The 18,544-nt window shown below is 40.1% G+C and overlaps 1 protein-coding gene across 4 annotated transcripts in view; it reads left to right on the top strand.

Annotated features, from left to right (window-relative positions):
• Positions 1 to 18,544, top strand: part of SIM1 (SIM bHLH transcription factor 1) — a 64,984-nt gene that overhangs the window by 19,788 nt on the left and 26,652 nt on the right. The window lies entirely within an intron of this gene.

Below are 18,544 nucleotides of genomic sequence, written 5' to 3'. Positions count from 1 at the left end.
GTGTACCTGCACGTGTACATACTTGTCATCCAACGCGGATTTTTTCATTCTTCTATCAAATGTAACTATTGAAAATGGATAAGCTAAATCTTCCTCCCCCCCCCCCAATGGATGAACATTCTGCCGAGATTTTCAGCCTTAAAGCAGAATTATCTTACTTTTAGGGGGGCTTAATGTACACACAGTAACTGTATCGTTTTGGCAGTTAGTGTTTTAAGGCAAACATAAAAAGGAAGCTGTTTATTTGGAAACAGTGACTATGGTCTTGCAAATGGTACTTTTCTAAGGAGCGTGCACTTAATTGGATGGGGGAGGCTCCTTTATAAATAAGAGTGCCAATATTGCAGAGTTAAATCTCTGGTCATTAGCAATTGTACTCGACAATAAAAGTATGTATTCTGTGCTTGATTCGGTTTGGAGAGTTCCGTGTTCATGGAGGAATAATTACGAATTCGGTTTAGGTGAGCTTTCCTGTGTATTGGGAAAACCCTTGTTTTCCTTCGTAGATGGACTCCTACACTCACAGCTGGTAGTTAGGAAAATCCTCTTGATTCGCCTTAAAAACAACAACAAAGCAAAGTAGGGGTAAACACTCTTACCCAGCAGTGGCAAGACTGGAGAAGGAGGAGATTGACCCAGCACACGCATTACAGCCTTTCCATACATTTCCATCTCTACACTCCCAAAGCCGAAGTCCCATCAATGCCTGTATTTCGCAAATGTTAGACTTTTCAGCTAAACACAAGGTGAGAGGCCCAAATGTATGTCGCAGATTAAAACACTCGTAAAACCTGAAGGTTGAGCAGCGAAGAAATGTGTCTGCGTATTGTAACCATTTTTCAAAGAAAAAGAAAATAACATACTAAGGTGCTTTGTATGTCAGAGGCTTCACAAGTACTAGGCTTGTTTTCCTGTGGGGGGCCAGTGGTTGGCAGTCATATTTTATCCAAAACCAGAGCCCCGCCCTACCTTAAATGACCTGCATGGAAATGAAACCTCCCACTGGATAATGAATTTCTGCTTTTGGTCATTTTGAAAAGGCTGTTTTGTTTGCTTGGGAATAACTGGATAGCCTTTTCCTATTGATTGTCACTTGTTCGCTCTGCCTAACAACTATTCCAGTGTGCAGGGTAAACAGGACAGCGATTGTGAAGGAAAGCATTTAATCACCAGAATAGTTACTTGCTTTACCGGGGAAGAGAGGAAAAAAGAGGCTTCAAAAATGGTGTAAATCACATTGGGACCGATCTTGCCGTCCTTTCTCAGGCAAAATTCCCAGTGATTTAATGGGCATAATTGCCTGCTGCGTAAGAACAGCAAGATTGGACCTACTGTTAAATCCATATGCAATTCCAGTATCTTTAGCCTTATACAAATACTTCGATCACTAACAATGTGCCTAAGGCGGTGGGTAATATACCATAGAGTGGTTCAGGGTCTGTTTTTCACAGTCAAAGGTTGCAGTTTGTTTGCTGTGGACATCCTACATCTGGTTGCAAAGAGCTGATTTACATTGCTTTAGCTAATTAAGTAGATTTGTATTGATTCTTCATGGTAGCAGCGAATCTGAGCATAGATGTATTCTGTATGCCCCTTCTTTCTAAGGTGATAGAGTGATAAGTGAGTTCTGTTCAAATTCACACCTTTAAATACAGCGGCACAAAGGGAGAACACCCAACCGTGGTTTAAGCAGACCTCGAAGCAGAGGCTTAAAATATTCCAAAACTGTCAGACTGTTGGAGAACACTAGGGGGCCGATCTTGCTCCTTTTGAACTCAATGGAAAAACTTCAGTTGTCTTCAGTAGAAATAGATCGGGCCCCCTGAGTACGGGGTGTATGTGTGTTATGAAAATAGCTATACCATTTCTTTAGCTTCAATTAATGTTTCGGTATTTTTTATGAGGCGGTGTCTTCCTTTTCACTCAATATACAATATATATTTTAAGTACATTTCTATTTTGATATATTTTTAGCCAGGCTGCCATTTATTGGAAAATTATTTATTAAAAATCCCTCAGATGTTTCCCCTAAAACAATGGATTATGTAACAACTTTACGATGTATCGAGCTATTTAAGACTCTCCCCTGCTCTTTAATTAATTGTCTCAAGTGCAGAAATAGAAAGAAAAACCAGCTTATGTCAAAGGCAGATGGTAAATGCTGTGATGTCTGTTACTGGCTACTACAACTGCCATGTGCTGTAGAAGGCTGAAATTCACAATGCAAAGATACTATGACTACATTAAAACCTTGTTTTGGTATGTCTAGGTCCCCGAGTTTCAGTCAAGTCTGACCACCTCTTCATTAGTGCTCTGTCGAACAAGAAATCATGTAATATTTTTCTGCAGTAAAGTTACCACAATAATAATAACCACAACAGATTCCCAAGACACGCGCATCCTTTATTGCCCTTTTTTGTCTACTGATAGCCAGCAGTTTGGAAGCTAAGTGATAAGAACAGACAATATTCTGTTTCATAGTACTTTGCAGGTAGATAAGTGGATGGCTTTTTAGAAATGAGATACAGCCAGCCTCAGAAACAGTAGATAACACTGTGACTATCAGACAGAAGTGGATGAAAGCTATTGTAGAAGAAAGTTCACATTTAGAAGAGTCAGGGGGGTTTGCTGAACTCACCTTATGTAGCGTTCAGTTAATTGTCTCTATTAGCTATTCATAGTTACTCCTGTCTGTCAGGGTTTTATCACTCTAATGTGGAACACAGGACTGAAAAGAGAGGGGGAAAGAGAACCAGACTTCTATTGACTTCAATGGACTTTGGATCTGATCCATATTATAGATCTTGTTTTCAGGAAATCAGAATAAAGGTTCTTCCGTTGCTCTCAAAGTATGGATTTTTTCATATTATTTATTCTAATATAAATTCTGTAGCTACTAAATTTCCTTAAGGATGACACTGGATTATTCCACTAAACCAAGAACAGCTGTGAGCTATGTGTGTTTGGTGTGGGTTCTTTTCATGCTTTTGTTATATAGCATTTGATATATGGAAAATCACTTGTACAGATGCAGTTCTTGGCAGAGACATACCGCACACAAGATGCAGTTGAATAATGGTGTAAAATCGGTTAGGAGAGATCTGCTTAGAGGCGAAATAGGAACGTTTCTTGACTTGTTCTTTGCAAATAAATTGGTGTACATTTAACTCAAAAATATAATGAGAAATGCAAACCAATTGATTTTTTGGCTCAAAATAATAACGCACCATGGTTAGGACTACAGAGTGATATGTTAATTTCAAGCGTAGAGGTTACTTTGGAAATACTCTAGCTGCTCTTTCTCACTGCATTTTGATAAAAAGTAATCAAAGAGGGATTGCAGCTTTACAGAAAGGTAATTCACACTATTTTGTCCTTACACTTTGAATAATACTTTATGCCTGCAATGGACCAAGTGGTTTCAATGGGAATGTTGAGTGAGTAAGGTACTACTATTGAGCACGAATAAAAGTATCACAGTCTGGCCCTACTGTTTTTAGACTAAGGGTCATTGACCTGCACAAGTGTTATCCTTGTGAAAACCAAAGCAGTGTCAAAATCAAGCAGTGTAATAAAAGGTAGAACAAATATAGACAATTTGTTTCACTAATCAGTACTTGCTGTGGCTGAATACCTACGGTGGTGTAAAAATGAGAGAAGACGAAAGCTAGAGGTAGGGATCATGGAGATCGGAGTTCTCAAACTTCACTGCACCGCAACCCCCTTTTGACAACAAAAATTACTTCACGATCCCAGGATGAGGGATCGAAGTTTGAGTCTGCCCAAGCCCCACTGCCCCAGGTGGGGGTGGGGGCAAAGCCTGAACCCCACCACTCTGGGTGTGTGTGTGTGTGTGGGGGGGGGCAAAGCTGAACTCCAAGGGCTTCAGCCCTGGGCAGGGAACTTGCCACCTTAGCCCTGCCACCCAGAGCTGAAGCCCTCGGGCTTTGACTTCATCCCTGGGCAGTGGGGCTCAAGCTTCAGCCCTGGGCCCCAGCAAGTCTAAGCCAGCCCTGGTGACCCCATTTAAAGTGGGTTGCGACCCACTTTGGGGTACCCTACCACAGTTTGAGAACCACTGATGGAGATGATAAAGAACAGTTTGCTCCATTTAAAAAAAAAAATCCAAAATTGCTATGGTCCATAAATGTCTAGCTTTGAAAGAGTGCATTCTAGGATTAAGAACAACTATTTTTAATAAGTGTAAATACAGAACTATTTACAAAGGATACTACAATCAGGACCATTTAAACAAGATTTTTTTTAATAACTATATCAAAAATAAATAGGGCACTTGAGATTTATTTTAAAATATACAGATTTACTGGTCTTTTGTATTTCAGTTGACATAGTAAGATCTAATCTAGACATATTTGTTTCTTTTCTTATTTGTTCTGTGTATATAGTTTTCATATTCTTATCAGTTGTGCGTGTTTAGCTTAAAGACAATTCAAGTATGTTTCAATTAGTATAGACTGCAACTGCTGAAGTTTTAGTTTATATTTAAATTGAAACAATCCCTTTTTAAACAAATGGGTAATTTAAAGTGCAGATCTTTTAGCTTTTTGAGCAGCAAATATAATAATTTATCCCTAGAGAATGTTGGAGAGCTTTTGCTGTATATGTTTAATTTTTTCTTTATCATTTAAAATAGCAGCTGTAACACTAACATATACAGATAAATTGGATTAGACGCTTAATTGCACATAATCTCTGTTATGATAATACAGTACATAAAAGTCCCACTTGCCACCTTCAAATTATCTTGTATTATGTAACAGACTGATTAGAAGCACAAATTGAAGTATGCAATTTGTATAAAAGATAATTTCAAAAATAACATATAAACAAAAAAAATTAGTTCATGATAGATTAAATGAAGTTTAGGATAAATTAACTGTTAATTGCATCTATAAAATATGCCTTTTAACTTTAGTGCATAGTACATTTTATAGTTGTGTGTCTTATCAGATTTTTAAAAAATAATTACATAATCAAATAAGTTATCACTTTGCATGATTGGTGAAATTAATGAAATCCATAAAAAGCCAGAATAAGTGGGCTTTAAGTGTTAGTGGGTGACAAATCCATTTCTACAACTCTGGGGGCAGACAGCTCCCCATGACCTTTACTTTAGCCTCTTCCTATTTGGGATTTCCCATCAGTTGGATTTACATTACCACAGGCCCAGTGGTTGCTCACCATCCTGCTTCAATGTTCCCATCTCTACTAAAGTATTAGAAGCTGGTGCAATGTCCATCTCCCCACCATACATGTATATTCCCCATAACACGGTGTACTCCCTATAGCGATCAAGTGTCCATGTGAAAGAGTATATGGCATAGGGAATATATAAAGACTTTTAAAATACAGTTTAAAATTTTCTGGGAATTTCAGTGTTTATTACAAAACCAGAAAACAGTGAAAATCTGTGCAAAAATTAATTTCACGGTTTAGGTAAATATAGGGGTTAACACTGGAGAATGGGAGAACAGGAAAAAAACAGATAATGAAAAGTAAGAGATTGAAAGTAAAAGCAATTTAATTCTGTAGTTTATTTCATTAATTGTGTATTAACTGTTTGTACACACGCACACACACATACATATGTGTGTATATCTTCAGTATTTTCAGGTAAAAAAATAAGTAAAAACTGAAAATGGAGGGCCTTAGGAACACAATAGTAATGTTAATTACTTGCAGATAACAGGCTTAACTCCTTCACTTACACATATGAACTACTTTATTTATGAATAATACCACTGAGTTATGGAATTACTGATGTGAGTAAGTGTTTGCAGTGTAGGCTCATAGTTACATAGATTTAACTGTGGCCACTGTATTTGCCCCCCAAATATGTACAAACGGTAAGCTGAGCATAAAAACTGTTGCTTTACCTTACTATTCCTTAGTAGGAATGGCCCAAAACTGTTCTCCAGTAAAGTCATTGGAAGTTTTGCTATTCTCACATTCCCTGCCCATTTTATTTACTCTTATTATTCAATAGATGTAAAAAGACCCCATTATCATTCAATGGATGATTTGATTAGAAGTATAAAGAAATCACGTAACTGGATACTGGTCTTTACTCAACCACAGCAGTTTACAGGTACATACTGCAGAGAAAAAAATAAAAATATTAAATCTAATAAGGGTATTGTTGAGCTTCTCTCTTCAGTATTTTGTTTGTCCACCATTAGCTTCCCAATGTCCACAACATGCTACTTCAGTTCTTTGTGCATGCAGGTTTTCTTAGCTACTGTTTTCTTTAATTCGCTCCAAATTACTTCTTGGGCTTTAAACCAGATGACATTAATGGCCAAGACACTAAAAACTATGGGCTAAGTCCTGAAACTCTTACTCATACAAAACTCCCATTTACTTCTGAGGATTTTTTCTCTTTCTTTCGTTTTTTGTGAGCTTTTGACCATTGTCATATGCAAAATAAATCCACTCCCAGGCTTTCTTCCCAAGGGAATCTTTTTTTGATGCTAATAATAATATCCCCTAAGCACTTCTGTCAATTCGACCATCACGGAAACACAGATTGCCAAGAGGTTCAGAAAAGATTCAGTCATGCTTCATGATAGTACTTCCACCAGCTGTATAATAAGGGACCAGAGTGGTGGTCTTTTGGAATTTCTCCTTCATGCTTCCATGTACAGTATAAGCCTTGTCCTCAGTGCAGTTTGTTAGCTTGTATTTCATCAAATGATAAAACTTGAACCTTCCATCCAAGTTGTCTGGAGAAGGCTGCAACTGCTTTGCATTGTGCTGCCATGTCAGGCAAGGTTTCTTACTTGTTACTCTTCCATTCAGATCCTTACTCCTTATCACTCCTCTTTCTGGGCCAAATGGTATAATCCCCCCATGTCTCTGCAGGCAGGTAGGAATAGAAAACCCTAAGGAGCATGTCAGTGGTCCTGCTGCCTGGGTGGAACAGGAAAGGACATAATGTACAAACTCTGAATGTCTCAGAGCTATGTGTAATGGAGCCTCTCTCTGTGGCAATGCAGCAAGGGCTTGATGGTGGCAGCAGGCCAGGTGGAGGAGCAGCCAGCGGATTTGCCACTCTCCATATACTATCCATATATCTTCCCCACCACATGCTGGGCTCCAACTGCTGCTACATTCTATGGCTTGCATTAGTGGCTGTGCAGCATCTTTATGCCAATCGATTGAGTTGAGAGCTGGAAGACTCCTTCCAGACCAACCTCTTCTTGATCTCTTGTGCAAGGTTTGTTGGGGTTTGTGCAGAAGTGGCAGGAGGAAGGCAATTGGTCCATAGCTCCTTCATGGATACCTGCAACCCTGTATTCCTGAAGCAATTTTACTAGTTTGGGTTCTCCCGTTTCCTTAGTCTCCTTCATGCTTCACTCTGCTGTGTATCTTGGTTCAGTAGGTTTCCCACTTCTTTGTTTTGTATGTAGTTTCACTGTAATTTCCATGGGTCACTTTTGGGTATTCAAAACTAGTGGCTTATTTTTTTTCAAAGACAAACTATTATTCTGCTTCTGATTTCAGGCCTCAGCTCTTCTGTCTCCCTCAGGGCACGCACTGTCTCTCTGTGTAATATATATATATGTATATAAATAAACATTGTCAGTGACTGAGATATGGGCGGTTGTGCCTCGTGGTTGGAGCAGGAGTCAGAATCAGAGGCCAGGCCCAGAGCCAAGGGTCAGAAGTCAAGTATTGAAACCAACGGTCAGGATTGGATTACCTGGAGAAAGGCAAGGCAGGCGCTCACACAGCCCTGGGTAAATCGTCGTATAAGCAGCCATCGAACTGCTGCTGCTGGGCTTAAGAGCCAGTTTACTAACTCTTCCCAAAAATCAGGCAGTGTAGCAGCCATCAGGCAGCTTATTAGGCTATGTCTACAAAGCAAAGAAAACTCTGCGGCTGGCCAGTGCCAGCCAGCTCAGGCTTGCAGGGCTGTTTCACTGCCAGGTAGAATTCCACTTCACAGGGTTAGAACCCGGGCTCCAGCCAAGCCCAGAAGTCTACACAGCAATGAAACCGCCCCACAGCTCGAGCCCCACGAGCCTGAGCTGGCTGGCATGGGTCAGCCATGGGGTTTTTCTTTGCTGCGCAGATGTACCCTTACAGGCCAGCTGCACACATTAAATTGCCTGGAGATTGGCTCTGCTGCAGGCCCTGCTTCCTGACAAACATGCCCTAAATTAAGTGCTAAGTAACTAGTCTCTTTTCTCCTTTCACCCATGGCAAGTACGTGCTTCAAATGCGATCTGTTTTAACTTTTCAGCACGAACCAGATTCTGGCACCAGTACTCACACTGAATAAACTACTCCAGAAGTAGCTTCATTCACTTCAGGGTACTAAACTGCTTAAGATAGTTAAGAACAAAGCAGACTGTGAAGAACTTCAAAAAGATCTCACAAAACTAAGTGACTGGGCAACAAAATGCCAAATGAAATTTAATGTGGATAAATGTAAAGTAATGCACATTGGAAAAAATAACCCCAACTATACATACAATATGATGGGGGCTAATTTAGCTACAACTAATCAGGAGAAAGATCTTGAAGTCATCGTGGATAGTTCTCTGAAGACATCCACGCAGTGTGCAGCGGCAGTCAAAAAAGCTAACGGGATGTTCAGAACCATTAAAAAAGGGATAGAGAATAAGACAGAGAATATCTTGTTGCCCTTATATAAATCCATGGTACACCCACATCTTGAATACTGTGTACAGATGTGGTCCCCTCATCTCAAAAAAGATATATTGGCATTAGAAAAGGTTCAGAAAAGGGCAACTAAAATTAACAGGGATTTGGAATGGGTTCCATAGGAGGAGAGATTAAAGAGGCTAGGACTTTTCAGCTTGGAAAAGAGGAGACTAAGGGGGGATGTGATAGAGGTATATAAAATCATGAGTGCTGTGGAGAAAGTGAATAAGGAAAGGTTATTTACTTGTTCCCATAATATGAGAACTAGGGGCCACCAAATGAAATTAATGGGTAGCAGGTTTAAAAGAAATAAAAGGAAGTTCTTCTTCACTCAGCACCCAGTCAACCTGTGGAACTCCTTGTCTGAGGAGGTTGTGAAGGCTAGGACTATAATAGGGTTTAAAAAAGAACTGGATAAATTCATGGAGGTTAAGTCCATTAATGGCTATTAGCCAGGATGAGTAAGGAATGGTGTCCCTAGCCTGTTTGTCAGAGGTTGGAGATGGGTGGCAGGAGAGAGATCACTAGATCATTACCTGTTAGGTTCACTTCCTCTGGGGCAGCTGGCATTGGCCACTGTCGGTAGACAGGATACTGTGCTGGACGGACCTTTGGTCTGACCCAGTATGGCCATTCTTATGTTCTTATGTGGAAGCTGTGTGAACAAGGATACAGCGTCTGGCTTTTCTGAAAACTTTTGTGGTGACTATAGTCAGATGTCAATCACATGATTTTAAAATTGGTTAAATGCCTAATTAATTGCTCTTGGTATCCTTTTGATGTCCGCCATTTAGCACAATTAAGTAACATGAGTAAAATAACACAGTATATAGTGTTCAGGCCTCAATTTGGCAAAGCACTTGAGCATATAATCAGCTCTTAACATATTTAAGCTTAACTTTAATTTAAGCATGTGCTTAAATTCCAATGATGTCAATTTTGCAATCAATGAAACTTAAGCACATGCTTAAAGATAAGCACATTCTTAGGAGGGTTGCTGAATAGGGGTAAATTTAAGAATGGTCTTGCTTTGTTGAAGCCTAACAAAGAACAGCCATAGTTTTTATCTTCAGCCCACTGTGTGTAAATCTTTGGGGCAACTTTACCAGCAATATTGAAATTGTATTGCTGAAGTTTCAGTACAGCTCTGGTAATTGAAGTGTCTAATTAATCAATGTTCAGCTATATCCCTTAGCCTTATGTGGACACTTTGAGTTAACCCAGAGTGAAGTTCTTTAAAGCCACCCATCATTTTTGTATCTGTGCTGTGCCCAGAGTTGCAGCCCTTTCACAACTAGCCTCTGGTAGGGGACTTTCTATCCTCTCTTTACTGTGCTCTGGGGTTGGGGCCTGCAGTGCTTCTATTTCAAAACTCTCAGGCTGGTTCTCTCCTCCATCTAGAGCAGTGGTTCTCAAACTTTTGTACTGGTGACCCCTTTTTCACAGCAAGCCTTTGAGTGCGATCCTCCCCTATAAATTAAAAACACTTTTTTTTTTATAGTTAGCACTATTGTAAATGCTGGAGGTGAAGTGGCGTTTGGGTTGGAGGCTGACAGCTTGAGATGCCCCATGTAATAACTTCGTGACCCCCTGAGGGGTCACATCCCCAGTTTGAGAACCCCTGATCTAGAGCCCTATTTATCCAAAATCCAGCCACAAGCTTTGCACAGACAATGTTGTACTCTATTTCCAATTACTGTTGTATATACAGAACAAAATAATATAGTCCTTATTCAGTCCTTCCTTGGGTAGTTCTCAGATGTTTTGAGCGAGTAAGGACTAATAAGTTGATCCAGCTCTCCTTATTCAGGGAAAAGTGCCATTAAAATCAGGGAGATCTTTTGCCTGAGTAAAGCATGCAGGATCAGGAGCTGGGTAAGGCTTCAGGACTGAGTCTCTGCATTTGAAATAATACCAGCTACTAATAAAGTTTGAAATAATGCTCGTAGAGGGCTAGATCATAGAGTTGCAGTAATAGAACATTCCACCATGCAGGCTGACATATACACTTCTGAATCCTAGAGCTACAATTTGTATTGTATGTGTCAGTCAGACTCTTCAAAGACTGTTCATCCAACTTGGGTTAAAATATTCCCAGTATTATTCTGTTGATATTAAATCAGGTTAGAGGAGTTAAAGAAAAAGTTGCAAACTATGAAGTGGTGTTCGAGAAGGACTTGATCCTGCCAGGTGCTTAGCACTCTCGACTCCCTTGTAAGATTGGGCCTTTAGCATTCTAACTAGAAAACTGGAACTGAATGGAAAAGGACAGAATGTAGCTTGACATTATCATGATTTTTAAAATTGTATTTATTTGCTTGGAAAAGTGCACTGGATAGCCCCTATACCTATTATCTTGTAAACTTTTTATTACCCAGTATCTGTACCTTTTCACCTGTTTAGCTTCCAGAAGACTTACTTTTGGTGTCTCAACATAAGTTTTAAGTGCTGTGTATGTTGGCGAAGCTATATAAATTCTTGTTATTATTTTTAATACTAATTTTATTAGGTGAATTGTAAAATAACCATTGCTGGCAAAAAAATTGTGTTTTTCTGTGTTTGGCTATAGGCATAAAGAGCCCGCTTCAGTGGTGATATATTCAGTGGTGAAAGTAACACTGTGGGTCATAAAAGTGAGTGGGTGCAAATAATAAAGCCAAGTATCTTGCACCAATTTTGACATTCAGTGGGTGTGCAAAAATAATGTAACTTATAGTCCGAGTATGGCTGGTTTAAAAACAAGAATTCCATTTAGCAAAAATTGTTGGGGTTTAAACATTTATTTCTGTTCCAATGCAGAACAAAACCAAAACCTTGAACGAGATAGACTGAATCAGAGAGAGTGGGGACTTGACATTGGTTTTCCACATCCTGCATGAGTGCCCTAACTACTGAGCTGTTGACTATTCTGGGATCAGGGTACCTCTCTCAGGGGTAGACCAGAAATTGCATTCTGGCCCAGAGAAACTTTTCAGATGAAAAAATATTTAGTTAGAAAATTCCCAGCCAGCTCTAAGTCTGAGGAGACAGAAAAGGTGTATAACAGGAACAGCAATTAGTAGGAGGATGTAAATAAAACAGGAGACCCTGCTTTATTTCACAGGCTACATTACATTTTTTGCCACATCTCTCTTCTGTTCCCTTAGCATGTATGTTACACTCATTTTGCACGCCCATTGAAGGTCCAATCAAAATCAGCGCAAGTTACATGATTTTACCACTTACGCCTGACCAATCTGCATATGCTGTGTAACCTACAACACTGTTTATGCCACATCTGAATTTGGTTCGTAGACTTCTGTGGGAGCTGCATCCGCTTATACCAGGCCCAGAATTTATTATCAGTGACCTCAATGCCATGTGGTGGCTCTTAATTTCTGGAGACTGCTCTGTGGTGAACGCAGAAACTATAAACGATAGCATTTCTCTCTTGGATAGGGGCCAAAGGTCAAGAGTTTCAAAAATAGGAGCCTGAAGTTAGACTCTTCAGTCCGTATTTAGGTGCATAGGATGAGAGTCTGTACTGTCCTCTAAGAAATGCAGCACAAAACTCACAGCCCAATGGTGGGGGGCTAGCATGGCTTTAAGCCATTCTGGTGCCCTCCCAATCTTTGGCTGCTTCTGGTGCTGAAGAAGCCTCTGGAGTAACTTAGATAGCTCTGGGGGACTGTTAAAGTTACAGCAACCTCCCCAGGCTGCAATGTGGGCTACAGTGCTTTGAGGGTCTTCTGCAGCGATGTGGCCCTGCCCCTGGCATGCCCCTCCCATCCCCAGCCTCACCCTTATCCAGGGCTTTCAAAGAGGTCCTGGGAAGGCACTACCTGTGGTAGGTGAATCCTCCTGCAGCCAGAACTGGGGCTTTTAGCACTTTTTACGCTGCTTCTGCCCAGGGGTAAAGGAGCCAGAGTTGGGGGGTGAGTATCTCCCCTCTAAATAATTGAGTTGATTTTAAAATAGAAAGCACTGAGCATGCAGCATCTCCTATTGAAGCCAACGGAAGCTTCTGGTTGCTCAGCACTTTTGAAAATCAGACCAATTTATTTAAGTTCTTAGCTGTGGACTTAAGAGCATAAATTTAGCCTCCTATTTCTGGGAATCTTTACCAAAAAGTGTAAAGCAACCACTCTGAAGCCTTTTTTTTTTTTGCATAAGCATCGCAAGTGCTTATCTATTGAGTTATTTTTAATAATTTCTGCTCAGGTAGGTACATAATAACAGTGGTAATACATGTGTTCAATCAAGTACTTTTATTCATAGAATACATCTCAAATTTATTTTAGCAGTTTAAATAGGAGAGTTTAATGTATATTTAGTCAAGCATTACAGTAGTGAGGGCTTAAGCAGATTAGAAATAAATGAATCCAATTAAAGAACATGTCTCTGAAATTTGATATGTCATAGGTGTGAATGAACTGTTTGCACAGCAACTGTAAATAAATCATTAATGATTAACTATCTAGAAAAGGTTTAATCAAGGATAAACGGTATAGGACAGAGTCAAAAACATTTAGGTTAAATATATGGAGATGCTCAAATAATAAGGAACACTTGGCATCAATAGTGGCTTTGGTACTGTTTTCTGTAAATACACTTAATAATAATAATACAGTAATTTGCATTACTATAGCACCAAGGAGCCCTGGGTTCTGGACCAGGACCCCATTGTGCTAAAGACTGTACAAAGACAGAACAAAAAGATAGTCCCTGCCCCATAAGACTTATTATTTGTGCTACAGCAGCAAATAGAGGCCACAAATGAGATCAGGGCTCTGTTTTGCTATATGTTATTCATACTGATAGTAAGAGACAACCTCTGCCCTGCAGAGCTCATATTTTAAATAGACAAGAGAGACAGAGGATGAGAGAAAGGAAATATTATCCCCATTTTCACAGATGGGGAGCTGAGACAGAAAGATTACAGGTGGGATGTTCCAGAGCTCCCAAGGCTCTTAACTTTGTTTCCATTGAACTAATGGGTAAAACTCCCATTGACTTCAGTGGGGGCAGAGTTAGGCCCATGCTGGGTGCTTTTGAAAAATTTCCCACTTTGGGACTTGGTAAAGGTCACACAGGGAGTCTATGGGAGAGCTGGGCCTTGAACCCAGATTTCAAGGGTCCCAGTCCAGTGTCTTAAAAGTGTCAGTGGTACTAAAACAAAATAATTTCAGCATATAAAAATGTCATTGATAACGATTGAGGTGAGAGGTGTAGCCTGTGCAACAGTAAAATGCCTGTAGTAATGGGAATATTCTCATATTGAGAATTTATATCTGTGTGCCAGTGTGCCATTAATACTAATAGGAATTACTGCGCATGCATAAATCATGACACACTGAAGTGAGAATGTAGCCAAAGATCAATTTCCAAAGGAAGCATTTTTTAAAGAGAAGAAAATTCCATTTTACCCCTCATTTAGCAGGGTTTTAGTTCGTTCTAGAATGTGCTTTAAAAAAAATTACAAATTTAAAGTAATGGAAAACAATGCTAAAAAAGTCAGTCAATCCAACAACATATCCAGTGCTGACTTTGTAGGGGTGTGCTGTGAGGTTCTTCACTGTTAGAGTTGCTGTCAAATGAAATGTGGAACTAAGCTCCTTTCTTTATGTATTTGGTGACTGTCCAAGTAGACGTTAGAGTTCTCATGGCACTTTTCAAAAAGTATAGTAGACAGCCTTTCCCTTAGCCAACTTTATCATTATCAAGCAGGTTCTAACATCCAAAAGCCTTTGAGAGCTCTACACAAATACATATTGCTCCATTTACTTACACAATCACTGGATATATACCAGATGTGATTTTGGCCCACTGTGTTCTGAGACACCTTACATTTGAAAGATATACTTTTTATAGACTCACATCACAGAATGAAATTAGTGTCATATTTTGTTACATTTATTTTATGAATTCTACATTTTTTCCAAGTTACATGTGAGTACAGACGTAAATGATCTTTGTATCCTAAGCTATCATAAGCATTTTATTTATAAAACAATTACAGATCTTTGACACACATTTTCACTTGGGCAAAACCTTGTGAATTCAAGCATACAAAGTGTTGCGGTTTGGCTGACAATCATACTACTTCTGTGTATACATGTAGCTGGGAATGACAAGCTGCATCTCCTAATTGTTGGAAATGCAGCTGTACTATGATGATCTAGAGGCCAGAATTCTCTTTTATTTAACTGTCAGACCAATCTGACAGCAGGAGTGACTAACAATCTGGGAGAAGACACCACGCAGGAAAAATACAAAACTTGCCCAGCAGTAGCTTTTTGAAAACATCTGCAGGCATCTAAATGTTTCTTTATATGAAACATCATGCCTGAGTTTTCCTGAAAATACCATTTATTTGATACAGCCCCTTTGGGCTTGTTAACGGGGTGTGGTAGTATGCATCTCTGTGTGTGGAGGAATTCTAATGCACACCAATGTGTTGCACAGTAACTGGCCCAGGTAGACCCTGCTGACCTGTTTCAAACAGCACTACATCAACGCACAGTAAAGAGTTTTTAGTGTGCAAAGCAGGGTCCTCATGGGCCAGCTAGTGTATGATACATTGGTGTGCACTAGAATTCACACTCTTCTAATGCACACTACCACACCGTGTAGATAAGCCCTTAGTTTGCAGATTGTTCAGTGTTTGAAGGTTTGATGTGATTTGCAGTGTGGGACTCTTATGATGGGAGAAGATATGTCTGTGACTCCACAAGCTGTATGCTACCAATGCAAATGTTTGAATGCCACTTGTGAAGAAAGAAATGCCTCGAACTCAGAACTATAGCTGCCCAAACTAGTCTTATTATTAACAATAATAGTAAGTAATCTCTTGAAGGGCCTAATGATCCAAAGCCCACTGAGTCAGCGGGAGCCTTTTCATTGACTTCAATGGACTTTGGATCAGGCCTGTGTGGTGCTTTTCATCCAAAAATGTTTTAAAAAGGAGGGTGAGTATCATTATCCCAATTTACAGATGAGGAAACTGAGGCACAGAGAGGTGAGGTGATTAGCCCAAGGTCAACAGAACACCAATGAAGTCTGGTAACAGGTGATGAGGGAACTGCAAAAGGTTCAGAGGTTCTTTTCAGTTCAGGTAAGCACTGTAAAGTTTGGATACTTATTCAAATTAAACAAACTCCTTGAGTATCCAAAACGAAAGTCTGCTCTTGATCTCACTGATTTTTGCCATTGGCATAAATGGGTTCAGGACTGGGCCCTTAGCTTGGAAATCTGACAAGAGCTGAGCTCTTGCAAGATGGTTGATACTTCCTGCTTCTGGTTAGGTGAGAAATGCCAGAGAGCAGCCTTTCTCATTGTATATTGGCACTTCTGCTTCTGGTCCTGGCTTGAACTTGGAAGTTCAGAGGTGTATTAAACTGAAAACTAAAGGGAAGGTGGATAGGAAACATCACAAAATGTTTTTGAATTTCAAAAAGAGTTTGCTTTACATTTCAAATGAAGGGAGTAGAGAGTGGAAAAGTGTTTATTTTATCTCCAGTGGTTCACCAATCACTACTAACAGCATTAAGGAAGGTAACATGAATCCCCCTCCTGACATATCTCCTAAGCAGACTGTGGCTTTTTTCAGCACATATACTGCCGATATGCTCTGTACCAGGCGTAACAGATGAGAAAATTGTCCAGTCTGTTGTGACACCTGCTGCTTCAGAAAGTAATGGAGACAACAAAGAGCAAGAATCTGGTTTTCTTTTATTCATCAGCTGAATGAGGCTTTGTCAACACTGAGAGGGGGGTAGAAAGCAGCAATGATACAAGTGGGCATTTTTTCAGAAGTAGAAAAATGATTTATTATAGAACTGTGCTCGGACACAAAGAAAAGTTAGACTTTTATTCTCGATCCTGGCGTAATTAAACTAAATGGCAGGAACTCAGTGAAACAGACTGAGTATGGATTACAGTGAACTTCCAGCAGTATGGGTTTCCTTTCTTATTTCACTTTAACATTCCCATTTCTATTCCATTTTCTGTCAGATTGGCAGAAATAGCTCTTTATTATCACTAACCAACATAAATGCCAATTGCAGAAATATGTTATTTTTAAAACAACAATACAATACCTGTGTATACGCCCAGGGAATGATGACTATATGTAATTAGTGGATCCAACCCATAGCTCAATAGCTTGAACAATTAAAACTACAACACGCTTTCTGCTGTGGGGACAGATGCTTGCTATGTCTCTTCGGTAACATTACATAATCACATTTACAATGCATAACCCTATTGTATAAATAGCCCCTTACACTCACATTTATGTTCAGATAATACCAAAGTCACATTGTACTGAGTCAACGTGTGTTAGTGGATTAACGCTAATTCAAGGCATTGCTTTTAGAATATGATTGTGTAAAAGGGCATACTGGCCCTTTAACATAAACTACAGGCTCTTTTCTTGCTTCGTCTTAGGATAGAGAAATTCTGGGAGTTGTAGTTCCCAGGACTAATGGGAATTAGAAGCTGTTACAGCAAGGAGTGCTGGGAGGAAGTGCTAGATGATATAAACATCTCCCTTTCCTGAAGAACAAGAAGAGGCTGTAGAAGGAGAAAAATTCTGGGCCTTTCTAGTAAGGGGCCTGGAAGTAGTAAAGAGGTGTAGAGGGCATAGAATTTGGGCCTGGTCACTCTGGTGACCACCTTCAGGGACTCAATGCCAGAACTTCTAGCAGAAGGTGAAGAAAGTTCTTCCTCCAGTTCTCTGTGGCAAAGGTGAGAAGACTTGCTGTTGTATTACAGAATGGGTGGAGTATGGGTTGAGCAGGATGGATAAATTACCCAGTGAAGGAAACTGAGCCAGCAGCCACAGTACCACAATAGAGAGGTAAGCCACTGCCACAGATTGGCAAGTACTGATATGACAATTTGCTCCTATCACCGGTGTGGTGTTACTGCTGTTAAGTTAGACTCCCATGCTCTATGGTATAGAGTTATGATGCATCAATACAGATGTGTATCTGGTGGTAAGAGTTGATGAGTTAGAACCTTTTTAACTTTTGTGAGCAAGAGTTTGTTCCAATACTTTTATATGTCTTCTGCATAAATTATTAGGCTATATTCTGTTTTTGACAGAGCACTCATGGTCCCCAGAGATGCTTTCATCACCATGGTGAAACACATTCAAATGAGGCAAAAGGAGGGCCAATCATGAAAGAGTCCAGCAAAAGGCTGGGTTTTGAGGATCCACTGAACTCTTTTATTTCATAGGCAATAATTTTTCTGCATGAATCTCCCTTTTCTTATGTCACTGCAGGTTGCAGCACACTGCCTATCTACCATGCCATGGTCTCTTACTTCCCAGTGGTGTGTGTAATCCCCAGCTCCAGCCTTTTTCCTTGCACAGGCTCAGTAATTCAGAGCCTCAGCTGGGGAGTAAGGAGGCTTCCTGTCTCATTCTCAGAGTCCAGTTGCTCCCTCTGGTCAGGGAGAAGGGGAAAAAGGAGCAGGGTCAAAACCCAGCCTAGTCTTACTCGCTATTACCAGCCAGGAGGGGAATGGATCTTTTTCACAGGAGCATGGAGCATTTTCATCTGTAGCTCTGGTATTTTTCAGAGCTTCCTGAGCTTTGGCATGTGTGATGGGACCAAAATTAGTTGGGGTAATGGGATGGATAATACAACCTGGTTGGGGTGGAGTTTTTCCCCAGTTAGCTCAATATGTGTTTGGTTGATCTTATCAGTGGAGACAGCTCTTCACAACAGTCAATGCTTGGTCTGGTGTCGGGGCTATGCAGTCTGGGCTGACTAGCCAGCTCACTATGCAAAATAACTTGTCTGGCCATGATTCTACAGTGCTAATTGGGGAGGGGTAGAAGGCTGGTTGTGCCTCCGTTATAGTA

Source organism: Lepidochelys olivacea (assembly GCF_965140295.1).
Source record: "Lepidochelys olivacea isolate rLepOli2 genome assembly, chromosome: 3".
NCBI lineage: Eukaryota > Metazoa > Chordata > Testudines > Cheloniidae > Lepidochelys > Lepidochelys olivacea.
Note: the sequence above shows the minus strand (reverse complement) of the source record. Positions and strands in the feature narration are given on the sequence as shown.